The 12,362-nt window shown below is 43.5% G+C and overlaps 1 long non-coding RNA gene across 1 annotated transcript in view; it reads right to left on the bottom strand.

Moving 5' to 3' along the window:
• LOC147030289 (uncharacterized) overlaps nt 1-9,994 on the bottom strand; it is a 26,814-nt gene extending 16,820 nt beyond the window's left edge. Inside the window, exon 1 of the long non-coding RNA XR_015056295.1 lies at nt 7,033-9,994. This is a non-coding gene — a long non-coding RNA (uncharacterized LOC147030289). The remainder of the gene's footprint in view (nt 1-7,032) is intronic.
• Between the last annotated feature and the right edge of the window lie 2,368 nt (nt 9,995-12,362).

Here is a 12,362-nt window from a genome sequence, read left to right as displayed (position 1 = left end):
CCAAGCGCTGAATGAGGAGTTGGCGCCATTGGGATTATGGGTTTCCTTGGTGAAAACAAAGATCCAGGCTTTCAATGACATTGTGGATGCTGCTATCTTCTCTCTACCTGTTTGTGGTGAGGATGTTGAGGTCACGGAGAGATTCACTTTTTGTGGCAGGGATATTCATGTCTCTGCTGGCTGTGAGCAGAAGTTGATAGACGACTGCTTCGGGCCTGGGGAGTCATGGATTCACTGGATCATGAGGTGTGGCTCTGTCTGTACCTATGCAGGACAATGAAAGTCTGAGTCTTTAGTCCTTGGTCCTTCCAGTCTTGCTCTACCGATGTGGAACTTTGACGCTGACCAAGGATCTGAGACAGAGACTCAACTCCTTCGGTTCCAGGTCTTTCAGGAGAATCCTTGGCTATTGCTGGTCAGGCTTTGGGTCGAACAAGAGGTTTCTGAGAGAGACTCAGGTGAGATTTGTTTCCCTATAATCTGTGAGCATCAGCTGTGGATGTATGAAAATGTGGCTCATTTTTCTGACACTGATCCTGCTCACCAGATTCTCTCAGCAAGGGAGCCTCGTGAGTGGAGGAGGCCAATGGGCCAACCATGTGCCTCGTGTTTGCAGCAGCTTGATCGGCTTCTCAAGATGGGGATGGGCCAGGAATCTGCCTGGGGATGGCCATATGGAGGTCCCTGGCATACCAGTGGAAAATGGACCCAGCAACGTGCTGCTCCAATGCATGCTCCCAAACCTGACCTGAACTGTGGGGATGCTTTGTCTTTCTCAAACCAGCATATTGATCCATAATCTTTCTGATATCAGCATTAGGATACATCATATTTGCGAAACAAGCAATGGGCATAATCTTTCTGATACCATTGTAGGGATGCATCATCTTTTTGACACTCATGGAGGAATGCATCATATTTGTGAAACCAGCATTGGGCATAATATTTCTGATACCGGCTTAGCGACGCATTTTCTTTTTGATACCGGTGTACGGACGCATCATTTTTGTGAAACAGGTGTGTGGGGATGCATCATCCTTCTGATACCAACAGAGGGATCAATCATCTTTTTGATACAAGTGTAGGGATGCATCATCTTTTTGATCATACAAGTGGCAGGGGAGGATGCACCATGGTGTAAAGCTCCCTGCGGATACTGTCGTAAATGGAAGTTTTAGTTTGAGACAATTCCATTGGGAATGAAATTCTTGACCAGATCATGATGGTGCAAGCATGGTGACATTTTAAAGTTTCAAAATAATATTCATGAGAAATGAAAAATCATTATTAAATAAAGAAAATGCACATTTCCGAGCATTTGAAATAAATGAATAAAACTTGTTCCCTTTATTAAGCAATAATTGAGACATTGTATATCCACTTGCAGTTTACTCTATGCTTATGTAGTCTTACAACGTTAGTGCGGCCTTGCGATGTCTATTAGTTAGGTAAGTATTTTGGGAACGGTTCACAAGGTCACATTTGCCACGGCGGCCGTGGAATCTCCAAAATCTGTGGCCACCAGCAATTATACGGCTGCCGCAGTATTTCCACGGTCACACAATGTAGCAGTCACATATGTTTTTATTTTTCGGGGAGCCGCACGGCGTATTTAGAAATCGTGGAGACCGAAAACGTGGGGGTGCCGTACGGTCTTTCATTTGATGTCGCACGGTGACCTTAGGGCGTTCCTGCAGCGGCCATAGAATTTTCAAGGCAGACGCAAGGTGCCCGCAAGGCAACCGCACGGGGGCCCTAAGGCGAACGTGCGGCCAGACGGACGGTAACGAGTGGGTATATATATATACCAGTTCTTTTTTTTACTGAAATTAAAATATACCAGTATATAGAACTGAATATATTATAACTATAATATACCGTGGTGCCCCCAGAATCTGAACGCCCCATTGTTTGAACAAATTGGAATCCGAGCAATTTTTTCGAGAAAATTTTGCCCTAAAAACCTAATACATTTTAAAAAACTGAACACAACGTAGTGTTCATGTTTGTTCACGTGTCTCCCCCACCTGTTCGAGCCGCATCTTCGCGCTTTGATCATTCTGTTCGTCGGTGGAAGTCCTCGTGAAAGCATCTCTCGTGTGTCGATAGATACTCTGTGTCGTGTGTCGATGTGTTGATGTGTCAATGTGTCGATGTATCAATCGAAACCCTCAGTCACATTTGCTCTACGGCGAGGATGCGGCGCCGTACGCCCTCTGAATTGACAGAAACGTGTGGGGGCCGCAGAGAAACTGAGGTGGCCTCAGGGTGGCTCGACGCCGTTTGGCTATATTTTACAGGCCGTAAGGTCGCCGTGGAATTATAACGCGGAGTTATAACTTTTTTCATTTCTACGTTCTCCGAAGAAATTCGACATGCCGAAACAAAAGAACTGGTAAAAAAAAAAAAAATTAACCCATTCGTTACCGTCCGTGTGGCCGCACGTTCGGCTTAGGGCCCCCCTGCGGTCGCCTTGTGGGCACCTTGCGTCTGCCTTCAAAATTCTATGGCCGCCGCAGGAACGCTCTAAGGTCACCGTGCAACGGCAAAACAAAGAGCGAATGGCGCACCCATGTTTTCGGTCTCCACAATTTATAAATACGCTGTGCGGCTACCCGAAAAATAAGGACAAATGTGTCCAAGAGCAGCGTCCAAAACCTAAAGGTTTTGTCGGCTAAAAAAAAACAACAACTTCCGATATTTCGTCAGTGCCTTCATTAAACCAATAGCGAAACCCGTCATAATGTATTTACGTATTTACGATATATCGTGTATTTACGAAATATATAATGTATTTACGAAATTACAATACGATAAATGGAATAATCTTTAAATAGTAATGTCAACTTTTCAAAACTTTAAAGCAAATGTCCGAATATATTTAAAAGTTCATGATAGACGCTCTCAAAAGGCACCGTCTATGTGAGGATGTGTACATGTGCTCAGTATTTAAGGAGATCCGGATCTCATATATACAAGAGCAGAGTCCTCGAGATTAAGGTTTTGTGAAGAAGAAGAAGAAGAAGAAGGAGAAGGAGAAGGAGAAGGAGAAGGAGAAGGAGAAGGAGAAGGAGAAGGAGAAGGAGAAGGAGAAGGAGAAGGAGAAGGAGAAGGAGAAGGAGAAGGAGAAGGAGAAGGAGAAGGAGAAGAACAAGAAGAAGAAGAACAACAACAACAACAAGAAGAAGAAGAACAACAACAACAACAAGAAGAAGAAGAACAACAACAAGAAGAACAAGAAGAACAAGAAGAAGAAGAACAACAACAACAACAAAGCTCTCTATCATGTCCTCTCATGTTTCTGGCTAAACACATGTGTGACTGTGGAAATACTGCGGCCGCCTTATTATTGCTACTGCCCATACATTTTGTAGACCCTCCGGCCGCCGAGCCAAATGTGACTTCAGCCTTACCTCGAGTTTTCACCTTCATTTGTGATGTTTGTTTTTTTTAATCATCTTGTGTTTTAATTAATAACAAAAAAGGCAATCCGATCACGTGGTGTGACGGACTGTCGGGCAAGGATTGAATTTCACAGAAAAACCAGTTGTAATTTGGAATCATGTTTGATGAGCTGCCCTGGGGGCAGCGCTCTCGCAGAGTGCGCGAGCGACCGGAACCCAGGCCGGAGCACGAGCCTGTGTGGACCTTTGGATGTGGTGATTGTACCAGTTTTCATACAATACACCGCCACCGAAGGTCATTTACTCATCTTATTTTACCTTAAACATGGGGAATTTCAGTTTAAAGTGTCTTGAAAGTGGGTTTTCTTTGGGTCCACGAACGGATTAATTCACTCCATTATTTCTTATTGGGAAAATATTTTTGGAATCAAAACTTTTAGCAATCCGAACAGCCTCCTGGAACAAATTAAATTGGGATTCTGGGGGCACCACGGTATAAGCAAACACCTATACTCCGATCTCTAGCGGTAGCGCACGGTCGACGCAGACTGCCACGGAGGCCGTACGTAGGTGCACGGCGGGCGTAGGGGAACCGTGTGTCGACCCTGCATTGCCCGCAGGTAGTCATACAGACCGCAAGGCCACCGTACGGCGACCGTGGAAATAGTGCGGCCGCCGTAATTTTTTGGGGGTTGGGAAAATTTATTTTTCATTGAGAAGAGCTTACGGCAGCCGCACGGAAAACGCGAGCCCATCGCACGCCCTACATACGGTCGACGTGGAACACATCTATGTCATAGCTTGGCTTGTCAAATTGCTATGGCGAACGTAGAAATGAAAAAAAGTTATAACTCTGCGTTATAATTCCACGGCGACCTTACAACCTGTAAAATATAGCCAAGCGGCGTAGGGCCTCCCTGAGGCCACCTCAGTTTCTCTGCGGCCGCCGCACGTTTCTGTCAATTCAGAGGGCGTAAGGCCGCCGTATCCTCGCCGTAGAGCAAATGTGACCTCGGCCTTAATAACTGTCGTGAAGAATTTTCACAAAAACCTCCACTTGGGTTTTGAGTCGTCAGAGTGCATTGCATGAAAACTGATAAACACAAGCATGAGTTCATTTTGTCATTTGTAGTGCATGATCATGAGGTCACTTTGCCGGGTCACCTGGAGATGGACGAAGCAAACCATGTGAGTCTTGCAAATGGACCGTAGAGGCAGTATGGTCGTTACAAGACAAAATAAGTGCATGTGAAAAGGCTGTACGGCTCATTGGTGCAGAGACTTAGAGGAGGCTACCTTACACCTCAGTCGTTTATATTATATGGCCTTTCTCTGCTCTCGAGGTTCAATAATGTTGCAAACGGCCTTCAAAGTCTTCTCTAATCTACATGACCGAGCCAACCATCATTGCTCCTGTATAACTAACTTGCAGTCATTTTGAGTGTACTTTTAAAAACTTTGGAAATGTATCCAGTAGTCAGTAATTCTTAAACTACCTGTTTTTTGACAAACTGAACTTGAAGCCAGCTAATAAATAATTTATAACTTTTTATCCAATAACTCCTTCCTTAAACTCCACCCACCACCCCCTTTCCCCTGCCTGAAGGTCCTTCTTGTCTTGCATAATAATATGTCATTTGGAATTATTATATTACTGTGATCAAATGATCAGTTTGTCTATTTAGTCATTAATTCAAATGCTTTTCACTTATAATTAGCTAACCACCTTCCATAACTTAATATTACCAAAAGAGATTTAAAACGAATTCCTCAATAACATTAGCAGTCGTGATTTTGAAGTGAAGCACCTGTCCTGTTTGGCATTCCGACTTGAACTCATCAAACTGAGGTCCCCAAACTCAAACCACAAACTGTTGATTTCTCAAATATTAATATCCAAGCAATATTTATAATTTATGCCAATGTACAATGATGATGTCTCCCGTTGAGTCCATGTCCTTTTGCAAGCCTTAGATAAGTTTTTTTTTTTAAACATCAATCTATATAAAACAGTGTGTATTTTGTGTATATTTGTCTGTCCCCCCTTCATAAGGACAATTTAAGAAGGGTTTTAAAGGCCAATCTTTTAAAACAACTGTGTCTTCACTATGGCCTATTTTTTCAGGAAAAAAAAATGGAAAAACATTTTTCATGAAAGAGAAATTACATCTCTTCTATTGGAATTGAAGACAGTGACTTGAAAACTAGGCACCAAGGGCGGTGTAAAGAAGTGTTTAAAAAATAACAATAAATACAAGGCACAGGGAGATGAAATTCACTTCACATGATGTGTAACACGCGAAGAGCAAAACGAGTGTTCATTTACGTCAGTCGGATGTCTAATAAATAAAGAAGATAAATGCACACCTGACGCTAGGCCGAGTCTTCAGACTTTGGCATGCTCACGAGGCTGTAACGTCGAAATCAGACCCCATAAGACAAAGAAAATAGGTCATATTTATACATGTGGTCTTTTAAAATAACTCTTCTTACTTTGAAACATATCTTCCATTCTCCTTAAATATTTAGAATAAAAAATTCCAACGTGTCATTTTTGATGGGTTTTTACCCCTCAGCCCGAATTGGGCTAAGGGGTATTGTTGTCAAAGGCGTTGTCCGGGCGTCTGGCGTCCGTCCGGGCGTCTGTCAACTTTTGGTTTCTGTCGATTTTGAGGAGAACGCCTTGTCCGATTAAATCCATTTTTGCAGTGCGTGTTGGGGCTGGGTAGGAGAAGGTTCCTTTCGATAATCAGTGCGATGCAATATCCAATATGGCGGCAAGGGCAGCCATCTTGAATTTGGTTTCCGGACAATAACTTGAGAACGGCTTGACTTATTGATTTCATTTTTGTGTGATATAATGGGGGTGTTTCGAGGAAGGTTCCTTTCGATATACAGCCCAATCCGATATCCAATATGGCGGCAAGGGCAGCGATCTTGAATTTGGTTTCCGGACAATAACTTGAGAACGGCTTGACAGATTGATTTTATTTTCATGGGGCTATAATGGGGGTGTTTAGAGGAAGGTTCTTTTCGATATTCAGCGCAATCCAATATCCAATATGGCGGCTAGAGCAGCCATCTTGAATTTGGTTTCCGGACAATAACTTGAGAACGGCTTCACACATTGATTTTATTCTGGCGAGGTATAATGGGGTTGAGTAGAGGAAGGTTCCTTTCCAAAATGGGCATGCTGCGATTTTCACTGTGGCCGCCATAGCAGCCATTTTGAAATTGGTTTCCGTCAATTTCGAGGAGAACGCCTTGTACGATTAAATCCATTTTTGCTGGGTGTGTTGGGGTTGAGGAGAGGAAGGTTCCTTTCAAAAATGGGTGTGCTGCAATTTTCAATATGGCCACCATCTTGAAATTGGTTTGCGTCAAGGGGCTGAGGGGTGACGCCCACTTTGCGGTGCTGTTTTTATATTAGTAGTGACATTAAGGACAAACCCCTCAAAGAAACTCTTCAAGAATAAAGTTCACCAGAATGTCAAACAGCTGCAGAAATGTAAGTACTGTATCCCATTTTCCTGAAACACGATGCGAACAAGTAAACGAAATTTAACCACAGTTTGGGCTGGCAGAATATAGCCAAGAGGTATGCTCACTCCCCTCTGAGCTGTCTCACCTGGGCTTGAATCTCAACCGAGCTATGAACTGCCATCCTGGTATTTCGCATACAGGGCGAGGTATCAATGTGTGCATCATCCCTCACATGGACATTAAGCTGGAGGGCTCGTCTGCCGGCACTGGTTGTTGGTGTACGTAGAAGATCCCGCGGTGTCTTTCACAAATAGTCGTCGAGTTATCGCCGGCATCCTGAACAAATTACACTTTCTGGAAAGGCAATGGTAAATCACCTAGTGTAATCTTCGCCATAAAACTGCTTTGATAGCAACAACACTTCATATCTAGAGTGTGTACATAAGTAGGAAGACACAATGAAATAAAGTCATGTTTGTGAGGGTTTCTTCTTTCGTGAAGCTCCTGCATTGTAGTCTCACAAGCACTTTGTTTCACTGCCATGACTTGTTTCAGACATATGTTTTACAAATATGTCGTGTGTGTGTGTGTGTGTGTGTGTGTGTGTGTGTGTGTGTGTGTGTGTGTGTGTGTGTGTGTGTGTGTGTGTGTGTGTGTGTGTGTGTGTGTGTGTGTGTGTGTGTGTGTGTGTGTGTGTGTGTGTCAAAGTGGAAACATGGAAACATACAATAATGCATGGATGCACTACAGTTTGAGATGAAGGGTAACAGGTAAGAGTGTGGTATAAAGTTGAGTCCAGTATAAAGCTCAAAGGTATAGAAAGGGGAGAGACCGTGGGGTGGTGTTGAGCAGCATATCTGAAGACCTGGAGGGAATATGCCTGTTCCCCATTCATATCCACAACCCATGAACGAAACCCATTAACTTATCTTCACTGTACGAACACATCTTCAAACCATTAATTTCACATCCGCATCACTCTTATTTTAATTTAAATGTCTCATTCAAATTGGAGGTAGGGAATTTCGCCAGGGCACTGGCACATAATGACCTACTCATTTAGAAAGATATAATGACATCATTAACACCTTGAAAATAACCTCAGACGACACAGCTGACTTTACATCTCCACCGCAATGGCAGGCAGCATCATTATCCGAGATGCAGTACCACCTACTAGCACTGCACTTGGACAGCACTGGCAGACAAATTCTGCACAACAGAGAAACATGTCCTTGAGCAAACGATTCGGAGACAGACGTGATCAATCTGATGAAGGGCATGATCTATCTGATGGCATCGTGAGTGAGCTATCATGGCGTTCTTCACCCTGCAATACTTGAGCTTTCAGGGAGGTGGCTCATTCTTGGTTTTAACCTCAACAACCGAGCTTCCAGGAAGATGTCCCTGGAGATTCATAGTCCTAATCTTAACACTCAACAGCCTCTCGTCTATAGTCAGAATCTGAACACCTAACATTTCAGGGCGATATCCCATCCATAGTGCTATCAACACCCAATCTTTCAGGAACGTGGCCCATCCTTCGTCCGATACTCATAACCTCGACTCTGCTTAGCTTCCGAGATGTGACGGAACCGGTGCGTTGAAGTCGACTAGGGTGAAGTCCCCTCATGGTTCCCGAACCACGCAGCTTGTGTGAGCGATCGGGAGGACATTCCACTTGCAGGACACGGTACACGCTGTCCCCTCGGCCGGAGGCGACCCGCCGGTGCACACCTGTGCAGGCAGCGTGCCGGGCGCGGTTTTGGATGCGATGCCTAATTGACTTTGAAAAAGCTGTCATGTTGATAGATCGCACCGGCTCGCGTGCATTTGCGAGCAATTACGCGTCGCAGTCCTACCGACCAAAATTGCTTTCCGACGCAGAATCGCCGAGGCGCTTCGCAATTAACGGGCGCCCTGGCTCGGTTGCGCTGTGCCCCGGAGAGGTGATGGAAGGCAGTAGGGGAGGGGAGGGGGGATCTGTTGCTTGTTAAAGGGCAAGGGGGGGACGGTCGTCTCGGTTGGCCAAAGGGTGGAGGTTCAACCAAGGCGGTGCATGTAAACGCGCCAGGGGTAAAGAGGGTGGTTACACGGGCAGCGCAAGATGGATCACACTTGGAGCCGCCGAGCTGCCCCCCGCAGCCCCCCGAAAGTGCCTCCGGCACCGCGTTTCACCATGCCGAGTGCCAGGGGAGGGAGCGAGGTTCAGACGGAGCCGCCGATTTGGGAGATAAAAGTTTGGACTCTCACACGGGAACTCAGAAAACTCGTGCGCTCTGTTGACCATTTGTGAGTCGCCTGCTCTCGACTGTGCTTTGCACATAAATCAACAGCGAAAGGATAATTGTGTTTATTGTTTCAATGTTGGCTTCAAAAAAGTCCCAAAGTTCTTTCTCAATGCAAAGTCCTAATTAGAATAAAGTCTCTTATTTTACACCGCTCTGTCGGGTCGTGCGCGCAAATTACATGTTCGAATCTTGGAACCCTGGCCTGATCAGGCCATGTTGTACAAAGTCACCCGTTTGTTTGTTCCAGCTCTTTCAAGGCTCAAGTCCTCCACTGAATCACCAGAGCAGGCCATGTGTGTTGGTGGCACCCTGAGCAAATCTGATAACTTGTATGGGTTGACCATGGGTTTGAACACTGCCCACTCCTAACTCCCACTCTTCCTTCTTATTATGATCCTAATAGTGGCCTGTACCTTGTACCGTTGGCACAGTGGACCCGTGAGGTCTCCAAAAGCACTATAAGAGATTATTGGTTAAATAGATAGATTCTTATGAAGCATTTATTTTGCACTTGGCCAGGCCAGGAAACACCTTCGAACCAGATCGGATCAACAAGAACATTTAAGATCGTGCAAGAACCTCTTTTGGTGAAGGCAAACATATCATTGGCATTCAATGCAGGGTTCGGCAGATCTGGAACTTTTACCGCTTTTACTGCATAATCGTGTAAGTTAAAGAATACAAGTAACCCCATAGTGGGGCAACTTAGCATAACAATTGTGCATTTTGTGAGGAAAGCACCAAATTTGGCACACTAGTAGCCTATCATATCATGAACAGATTTGGATATTGGGCCATCTCAAATTCAGCCGCTGATGGCTGTGGCGGCCATTTTCTACTGCCATCACAAATTTGAGATGTCCCAATATCCAAATCTGTTCATAATATGTTAGGCTACTAGTGTGCCAAATTTGGTGCTTTCCTCACAAAATGCACAATTGTAATGCTATATTTAGCTAAGTTGCCCCACTACCAGGATTGATGATGCGGAATAGAGGTGAGACAGCCAGGTGATGTACCTTTTAACCGGGGTAATATGCCTCAGGTTCACCCACAAAAGTCATGCCCCCCCCCCTTCCTCAGAGGTAATCACGTTGATTGTCTGTTTCATTATTATGGCTTGGTGCCATTTTACAGAATGTACAATCTCAATTTACCTTGGAATTTTTTTTTTTTTTTTTACTTTTTAGTTCTTTATTTCAATTCAGCTTCCATCGCGGCTGAGGGTTGAATTGCGGTACGTTTTAAGCAATTGATAATTTTGACAAAATTAATACAATACACAAGAAAAAAGAAAGTTAAAATTTAAATTATAAATAGTATACAAATAATTTCAACTGAAACTTGGTACATGGCTTTATTATGATAAGGATAAGAGATTTTTTTGAATTCTTCAAGTGATTCTTCACTGTTGAGAAATTGGCAAAAAAACGATATATAGCATGATATTTCAAAAAGTTGTGGACGGACTTATGGCAAAACGAAGTGGGATGGATTGGTTCAGTGACGAGAACAGGCCGTTTAGATTTTGGTTCATGTACAGATTCAGATCTTTTATTTATTTATATTTTTATTTGTCCAATTCCATCGATCATTTCAATTGTTTAGCTTGTCGAGATCAAAGGAAAAATTAACCACCCAACCCATTTGAATGAGCTAGTAAAATCGAGATTAGTGTTCGTTTGAATTCGCATTGTTATATTGTTCCAATTATTCATCCCGACAAAATGCTTTAATACCATTTATTGTGCATTGTGCGCGTGATTATTAAAATACGGTGATTATCACACGATGTGGGATTATGAACTGAGAATCTCATTCAGTAAGTTCCTCCATAACAGAAAAATGATATTACCTCCGCCATCGAAGGTGAAGGAGGTTATGTTTCCACCCCTTTCTGTATGTTTGTTGTTTGTTTGTGTACAGGATATCTCAAAAAGTTGTAGACTGATTCGGACGAAACTTGGTGGACATGTTGGGTGTGTGACAAGGAAATTTTTATTTAATTTTGGATCCAGATCTGATAATTTTTAAAATGATTCTTCACCATTGAGAGATAGGGTGAAACCACTATATAGCATAATATCTCAAAAAGTTGTGGACTGATTTGAATGAAACTTGGTGGACAGATTGGGTGTGTGACCACAACGAATTAATCCGATTTTGGTGAAGATCCGAATCCGGATCTGGATACGAGAATTATTTATTTTTTAAAGTGATTCTTCACCATTGAGTGATCGGGCCAAAAACGATATACAGTACTGTCTTGCATGATATTTCAAAAATTTATTGGACCCGATATGTTCTCGTGGATCAGGCATTACGTGGTGGAGGTATGCGCTCTACCGAGGTATGCTCTCTAGTTTTATTTGAATCCAGAAAAGAACGCGGAAAATAACGAGCTTTGGTGGATATATAATATTATCACTGTATTTACACCCTGAAATGAGAAATGTTTTGTCTGTAACTCTTTGGAGCAATGCTCTCCACTATGGGTTGGTGCCCCAGCATCACTTCTGTCTCTCCTGGATTATATGGAATATAAAGGTCTCAATTATTGTAACATCCCGTGATGAGGCTGAAGCACAAGGTCTGTTGCGCTCTCATCGTAGCAACGTCGAGATCTCTGTTTTATACCATCTATTCTCCAACATTGCTCCCTTTGCTCTCTCAGTCCTCCGACCCTCTCTATGTACTCCAGGATGCACGCGTTATTCCAGTAACCCCCTCCTGGTTAAACTTACAAATTCCAGGCTGTCTGCACACCTCAACTCTTATATTCCTCACTTCTCCTATCTACAGAACACGTTTCAGAGGCTGTTCTGTCTCACTCTTCCTTCCAATACTTCAAGCATGCAGTGCACCACCATCTCTTGTCATCCCCAATCCTGACCCTTAATCTTTATTACCCCCATTAACTTTTCTTCACCAAACCATTTTACTTACGAGTTTCAGTTTCCTCCCCTCCTTCCTCTCCTCTTATCCTGTTCGTTCATTCCCGTGACATTTGTTCCACTTTCAGATATACCTTGCTCTTCCATTAGTCTCACTTATATGAAGAAGAAAAAATGCAGTTTCGAGATGGAATGATTTACTAACTCGAGGCGATAAAAAAAGTTCCGTATGTTTAACATTCATTAGGACCTCCCAATCGAGAAGTTTTACTGTTACCATTCACTTGATT

The sequence above is a fragment of the Eptatretus burgeri genome, chromosome 3 (assembly GCF_056783735.1).
Source record: "Eptatretus burgeri isolate ZD-2024b chromosome 3, Ebu_testis_v1, whole genome shotgun sequence".
Taxonomy (NCBI): domain Eukaryota; kingdom Metazoa; phylum Chordata; class Myxini; order Myxiniformes; family Myxinidae; genus Eptatretus; species Eptatretus burgeri.
This window is presented reverse-complemented; position numbering and strand designations above follow the sequence as displayed.